The 7,912-nt window shown below is 36.9% G+C and overlaps 1 protein-coding gene across 2 annotated transcripts in view; it reads left to right on the top strand.

Moving 5' to 3' along the window:
- The first annotated feature begins 2,669 nt into the window (after positions 1 to 2,669).
- LOC140671980 (uncharacterized) overlaps positions 2,670 to 7,912 on the top strand; it is a 167,040-nt gene continuing 161,797 nt past the window's right edge. The window contains exon 1 of one of the 2 annotated variants that reach the window (XM_072903766.1): positions 2,670 to 3,010. The gene's annotated coding sequence lies outside the window, so the exon portion shown is untranslated. The remainder of the gene's footprint in view (positions 3,011 to 7,912) is intronic. The other variant, XM_072903767.1, reaches the window with a different exon arrangement.

Below are 7,912 nucleotides of genomic sequence, written 5' to 3'. Positions count from 1 at the left end.
TCAATTTCGATAATATTACGTAATTTAAGCTTCAGGGAAGATATAATATGTCAAACATTATTAAAAAAACTATGGCCATCTTACCCGAGTTTACCCTAATATTTATTAATAATTATTGTAAACAATTTTAACGCATTCTGCAATCTAAGAATAATCAAAGATTGCTATATATATATATATATATAATTTATTTCTTATGCAAATATAATATCCCGCTTCTCAGGGACGAAAACATTTTTTTAACGTCTGACTGCAAAAAGTATATAACTAATGGAGTAAATTTTAAAACGTCTGCGAGAAGAAGACAGAAAATAAAGATAAAATTCTTGTTTATAAATGATGCTACTCAACGTGAAATTATTTTTCTCCTAGCACGATACATCGCGCAGCGGTCGCCGGATTAGTTTGCCGCTATAATTAGTTACTGCTACGAGACACCCGGCCGCGAAAATCTCTAATGCGAGCGTCAGTCATGCCGAAACAAAAACCGCCAATTTGGATGAAAACCGCTGAAAGGGGGCCGGCCAAGACCGTCGCATTAAAGCGGATGTACTCCCGCGACTTTGAAAGATCGGGATGCCGCACGTCCTTCCTTCTCGCTCCGTTGCAATTCGGAGCTAACTAGCAGCACGCGACAGTCACGTCCTTTTCCACATTCATCCTCTGAAGAGGAAAACCCTGGACGAAACTCCAGCGTGGAAATAATGAAGCAAACGACAACGAGAAGGCGGAAGAGCGCGCGCTGGGTTGGCAGGGGAATTCCGACTATTCACCACTTTCCGCGTTCGCATTTATTACAGCCCTATCCCTACACTACTTCTTTTTCTCCCAACGATACGATACGTACGTAGATACAAGCGCAAACGTGTGCTTTACGTGCTCATGCATACGTTTATGCCGAGCTTACGCGTGTCTTCGTGTCGCGACGGAGACTCGTATGAACACGTTTGTACGAGTAAGCAATATCGTCACTTTATGAAATGAAAATTCCACCTTGTAAGCATTTAGAATCCATATCAAACAACATTGGATAAACTACAAATGTGCACATTTTGCCTTTCTACGCAACAACTCAACAAGCAAATTTGTTAGCAGGAAATTTTTTTCAACAATTTTTTTCTTTTGTAAAGTTTCAAAATATGTAATATATATTTGCCTAATGTGCCGTAAATGAATTTATTGTGAATAAAATAATGTGAAATAAAATTAAAAATTTATATTGTAACAATATAATGAAAAATTTTATTATACAAAACGGAAAAAGAATTTACTACTACATAAAATGAGAATATAATTAGTCTGAAACTATTGAGTAAATATAGTGGAAATATGTTCATGAGAAATAAAAGTGACAAAGTAACTATTACAATTATTTTCATATTATATGTATATTAAATTATAAAATATAGAAATTATTATATTAGAATTTAGAAGAGAAAAACAAAGAGAGAGAGAGAGAGAGCTAACTTCTGAATAATTTACATAAATTTGTGTAAAAAGTATAAATACTTTTTATTAACATTAACCTGTTAATAAAATAGCTGAGAAAAGAGGAGTGTGCGCAATAAAAATCTTAATCTGAAGAAATCTTAATGAAACTTTACATTGTTACTATGCATAATTAATGAATAGCGGGTGATTAAAATAACGCCGCATAATTAATGCAGGGCAACTTGAAAGTTTTTCGTTCGAGATGTAATATGCATGTATAATGTGACGGCCAAGTGTCACACGCTTCCGGAAGCGATGAAATTTGCACCGTCTGTAGACGCGACTTTAAATTTACATTTGAGAAATCCCCGTCGCGAGAAACGGAAGCCAAACGACGGCGCACGTCGGCTAACTTTTCCGCCGCACTGACAGCTCGACGTTCGAATCCCTGAAAATCCTGTGTAAACCCTCCGGCAGAGCCCTCTCCTTCGAAGAACTCTAATACGCGAGAAGCGGGCCACTAGTGTACCGGCAACATTTTATCGCGAGCGTCATACACGCGCATCATACATCGCATTCGAACAGTTCCGTCTTCCGATTAAACGAATATGTGATTTACAGGATTAAAAAGATGCAAAAGTAAAACTCCGTGAGAGAAGAATTGGGGATTAATTTTTTTCATAACTGCTTAACTAAATTTCCACGGTTTTTCTAAAGAAGGCGAGAGCTGCAGGTCACATTCTTCGATAAATCAATACATTGAATTGTATGAACAAAAGCTGGCGAGAGTCTAGCATGAAGAACGTAAGTTTTCCATCGCCCGACGTAAATCTCTAACATCGTAAATCCTACATCTTAACGCTCGTAGATTGTATGCGTACAGCAGAAGAGAGAACTGTACAATTCTACATAATTAATAAATAAAAAATATATCATCATACGCGTCTTCGATTAATAAAAATTATTCAAAGTTGAGCAATTTTTTAAAAATACTTGGATAAAAAATTGATATTTTTAGCTGAGAATTAGAGATGAGAAGTTAAGTCGCGGAATATCTGGTATGACGAATGGTTGGGACGAATGACCGATTTCCATCGCAAGGCATCGAACGGCAAAATCTCAGCTTCCGTTGGTGCGCGGCCCGGCGTGCTTTCCAATGCGCAAAGCAATTGCGCGTTGTAAGCTCGAGTCGCGTGCTCGAGAACCTTGAGAGAGAGTTAGTCGCCGTCACGGCAACGTAACGCGAATCGTCCCCGCAATGTAATCATTACAGTGGCGCGAGTGTGTAACCTGATTCGACATACTGACCCCGATACTTTCTTGAATGACAAACTGGATCGAGACGTGAACATCGATCTGAGATCGATCGTAAGGATCCAACTTTATATGCGTAATCGTATTAATTACGAGAAATTTATCTTGATAATTCTATATTCTGATAAACTGTCAATTTTTTTCTGTGTATGTTTGATAAAATATAAATTTTGTGGATATTTTTATCAAGTGACAAGTAATCGATCGCAAAAAAGAAAAAAAAAATCGTGTAAAGGACAACAGTGTGACGTAATTGGAAAACTAGGTAAGTACTCGCATGATCTAGCAGGATGCTTTTTGGAGCTGCGCGACGCGTGCCGGTCACCTCTTATTTGTCAAGCTTGCGTTTATCCTATCAACTTTCATCGCGGCTTAACGAGAGCGTACAGAACGCGGTGGTCGACCGGCCGTACATATCGATCAGTCACCTGTCACCCGTAGAAATTCAATTAATATTCACGAGGGCGGCCAGCACGTCACCGGTGCCACTCGACAACCGGCGAAATTATACATACAACATACAACGTTACAGATTGAAATGAAAAATATTATATGAGTAAAGAAATTTTTGACCGCCGTTATGTATGTGGGAAACTTCAATTTGTCGTTGTGAAAAAAAAAAAAAAAAAAAAAAAGAAAAAAAAAGAAAATATTGCTAACGAGGTCGGGCCAGAAACGTAATCCTATCGAGATGCATTTTCCGCTCCGAGATCAAAAAAAGAAACTGATCAAAGCAATTTACACTCTTCTTCCTGCATCCGTTTATCGTTTCTATACCTGTCTCAAAACTATTCTCTTTTTTTTTTCTTTTTTTTCTCTTTATTCTAAAAAGTATACTTGAATTTCCTTCAAAAACATCGAAAACTCCTTATTACAGCAGGGTAATCGAAGCGAAACGCTTTGTGGAATATTCGGCACAAGCTCCATGTGGAGAAACAAAAGAGCTTTCGAAATTCGGTTTGCCCGATATTCAGGGAAAACCGTTGTTTCCGGTACGTCTTTGACTACAGTACTCTCCATAACCATTTCTACGAGAATCAAGTCCTTATAATACCGCGAATCCGTTTTCGTATAACGATCTCCAGAGTATTCGGCGCGATGAACGGAACCGGAGGGAGAACGGAGGTAAATCTGTGTGTGCGAACCGTTGTAAGTCGTCCATTGACTACCGGACGGAATATTCCGTTCCGGCTTCAATTTGCGAAAGTTTAGGTCGGTCGGCGACAACTCGCGATTTCAAAGGCAGCCTTCGTGTTAACATAGCTCTCGAGGGTGGCGGCATCGCCGTATAAATTGCTTTTCATCTTGACAATGTAGGCTGTGGACATTTAATTTTGAAAACAAATAGCCGAGAAACTTTTCTCCGCGGTTGAGACTTTCGCGCGAAATTAAGCTTCCTTTGTATATCGCGTTCTACATCGGTCAATTAAGACAGGAGTGCCACAGTATCGCGATATTCTAAACTTTGTTAGCATTGTTATCGCGTCGAATAAAGATCATTTCAAACACGAGCAAACAATGTTGCTTTTAACAACACGACATAGTTGTATGTCTTCCCTAAAATACACGCGCATTTAGAAATACATCAAATCAGAGTATTTATTGACAGAGAGAGAGAGAGAGAGAGAGAGAGAGAGAGAGAGAGAGAGAGAGAGAGAGAGAGACGGAATGAAATAAATCTTGCTTTACTTATTGATTCACGTGTATATTTGCACGACAAAAATTATTAATGAAAATATGTCGCTAATGTATGCAATTTGATTTTAAAATGCAAATATGCATACATTTTACATTTTTTATTATACGCAGAATAGCATGTCGATTAATATAATAATAAAATTAATTCAAAAAATTCCGAATACGTTATTCTGTAAGAAAATGAGAAAAAATTCATTACATCGAAAAGTGATGAAATTCGATCTTCGACGACTATGGAAATCGCTTTAATTCTCATCTCAGCGAATCGGTACCAGGAGCACGACTGTGTGTCCACCGGTTAAATTGGTTCCGATCCGACTGAATATAATGCGGGCCTGGAATTCGATATCTGAGGAATCGATTCGCCTGTTTAAAGACTAGTAGGAATGAAATATTAACCCGGAGGGGTTTGAGCGGTTATTTGAAGATCGAAATTGTAATTCCAACGATTGAAACTTCCCTCCCGCGAAGAAGAGAGTGAAATTTGTGCAGCGCGACGAGGGACGGAAGATCAAGACGCGGAAATTCCATTCCTTCTCGTCATCCTATGACGGCTGAGTTTGCATTCGAACTTTGGAGCATTATGTAACATCGGGGTTTTTTTCGGACTGAATTTTCTAGTTAAAGAATAAGTACTTCTTTCCACGCGACTAACAACAAGTTGCCGGTCGTAGGTCATGGAACTTTTGATTGCTCCCTAGTAGTTTGTATCGGGCTGCCTCCACAAAGTCAGTTAACCGGTCGTCTGACGTTTCCATGAAACCGTTTACGACCAGCCACACTAAATGTCTGACTTGAAGTGTTTATACGTAGTTACTCGGAATGCTAATTTACACGCCGAGAACAACAATGAGCGCGATACATCGTGTTGCAGAAGTATATATACTGCGGAAAACGCAAAATGACGCGGTAAACAACGGAATTCAATGAAACATACCGATACTTTGCAACCGACGCACGCGGAGCTAATTGTCAACATTAACAACAGTTAAATTAATGGCGGGGGCTGCGAAAATGTTTCGCGATTAAAATTCCGGCATATACGTCAGTGTGCGCGTTTACGCTTGGCCGAAAATTCGCACGGCGGCGGATTGGCAAATATCCGACTTTTCATCTCGGAAACGCAAATTGCTATCCCGACAGGCTGGACATTTCATTACCGAATTCCCCGTGCGATACGTGCGCCGCGTAATCCATCCGCGTATGTGGTTAAACCGGAACCTCACGTGGATAATTCAGTCGTTTGCCGATCGAAAAAGGGACAAGGATGAATTACATCGGGAGAAATATCCATCCCCGATCGTCACGCCTCGTTTCCAGAGAGAGAGAGAGAGAGAGAGAGAAAAGGCTGTCGGGCCTCATTACGCGTTCGCGATTTATCCGTATTTGTTTGACAGTATTTGCGATACAAGCTTCTATATATACCTAACACATCAGAGATTATCAACATTTATAAAGATCGGCTGCAAAAGTGATACTGGATCTAAATGGCGGAAGAAAAAAATAGTTGGTATTCGTATACACGTATGAAAAGATGATTTCTATTATACTATTCGCCCTTTGATGATTATTATCGTAAAAAAGATTTTTCATACTTTCTGTAAATCAATTCTGTACGTATCAATTATCTCTCTTACACATCTATTATTTATTTCTTGCTTTTCCGGAATATGACGATGTAATACCAACTCACCCGGATTTTCTCGCCGCTAATATATTATATATCGCCATTTATATAGAAATCAGTGATTTGTAATATAAACGCGAGTCCAGCAATTTCCGTTAGCCCGCTAGCCACCCCGAACGGACCGAAACAGGCACAAAGGAATTGAATGTGTGCAATTGAATCACACACGGTTAATCATAAAACCGATTGTGTTTGGAGAACAAAACTAAAAAAAAAAAAATGATTAACTCTACAATATATTACATTGTTACAAATTTTATTCATATTGCTTCCCTTTCGTACGGTTACATCGGATTACGTACGCTTGTCGAAACATTTTTCTACCTGCGGGCCAGATGCTACTTTTGTTGTGTATACACGACAATTTTTTGTTTAAATAAAAGTGTTTAAAATTTTTGAAAACAATTTTTAATGTCATTCGCATAAACATTTACATGATATATAGAAAAAAATGTATCAAGAGATTTTCCGAAACATATTTTTGTTTTATCAGCACCGCTAAGCTGATTTGTAGATTTCAGGCATATTAAAGAGTTAGGAAACATGGAATTTTCCTGCTTCAAAACAGTTCACTGAATTTACACAAAACGGATTGGAATTTGATATTCGATGAAACATCCAATATACGTAACATTTGAAAATATAGAAATGCTTTTATTTATGACATCTTGTTTTTTTTATTTTTAAACTTTGAGTTTTAAACTTTAGAATGTTTTTTTTTAAATCGAGTGCTAAAATTATAATAAATATTTCTATTTAAAATTAAATTATATTAAAATAAATATTTTAAAATAATAAAATTGTTTCAAAATAAAACTATTATTTAAGACTGAAATTAACTGACCAATATAATAGTACTAACGCGTTACTAAAATCAGTATGTAACATTAAATACACGTATATTTATGACAATAACTATTACAAAAAAATATTTAATAAAAATACTGGAATATATTCTAGCTATTTAAAAAAAGAAAACAAATATATCTTAAATTTGTTTCACCTGCGTTTATTCTAGAATAAGACATTTAAGTCTCATAAAGAAAACATTTCATCACCACTAGGTGTGCAACCATCGCACTCTCATATTTCTACAAAACATTTCCTTCCATATACAGCTTGACGGTTGCTGTAACAAGTTTTCTTTCCATCTCTTCGTCTTTCTCGCTCTTATAAAACAAGATGATTTTATTAAATCCCTCTCGGGTATCGTGACATTCAATGTAATCTTGCACGTTACGCAACGAGACAAGCAAAGTTCTTGTACTACTTTGATCTCTTGTACAGCTTTAAGATCAGATATCGTAAAGCAACACATTCCAATTGATTTTATCAAATTTTATTATTCCTTTAAAAAAAAGGATAATATTAAGCAATAATTATAATGACATAACAAATATATATTTTTTAAATTTAAGTAATAAAAAAAAAATACACATTTTTGTGTCATATCTTTCGAAATTGTGTCGTATTTTCGTAAACAAGTAATTCCTCTTTTAAACCGCAAAATTTTGTATCTGATTAACCACAAGTTTTACCTTCACTGCTCGAGATGAAGAATTCCGAGGGGAAAAAAAAAAAAAAAAAAAAAAAAAAATTACGATATGAGATACTAGCATCTACAAATCAGAAATTCCGAGAATTCGATGACATATAATGCTTCCTATATACGGCACTCTTTGATCTATTTTCTGTGCGTTCTTTTTACCTTTTCGCCCTTCTTTCTACCCCTCTTTTACCCCGTATGTCTTTCTCGCCTTCGCGATCCGGTTCGAGCCTTCT

This window comes from Anoplolepis gracilipes, chromosome 12 (assembly GCF_047496725.1).
Source record: "Anoplolepis gracilipes chromosome 12, ASM4749672v1, whole genome shotgun sequence".
In the NCBI taxonomy this organism is placed as follows: domain Eukaryota; kingdom Metazoa; phylum Arthropoda; class Insecta; order Hymenoptera; family Formicidae; genus Anoplolepis; species Anoplolepis gracilipes.
This window is presented reverse-complemented; position numbering and strand designations above follow the sequence as displayed.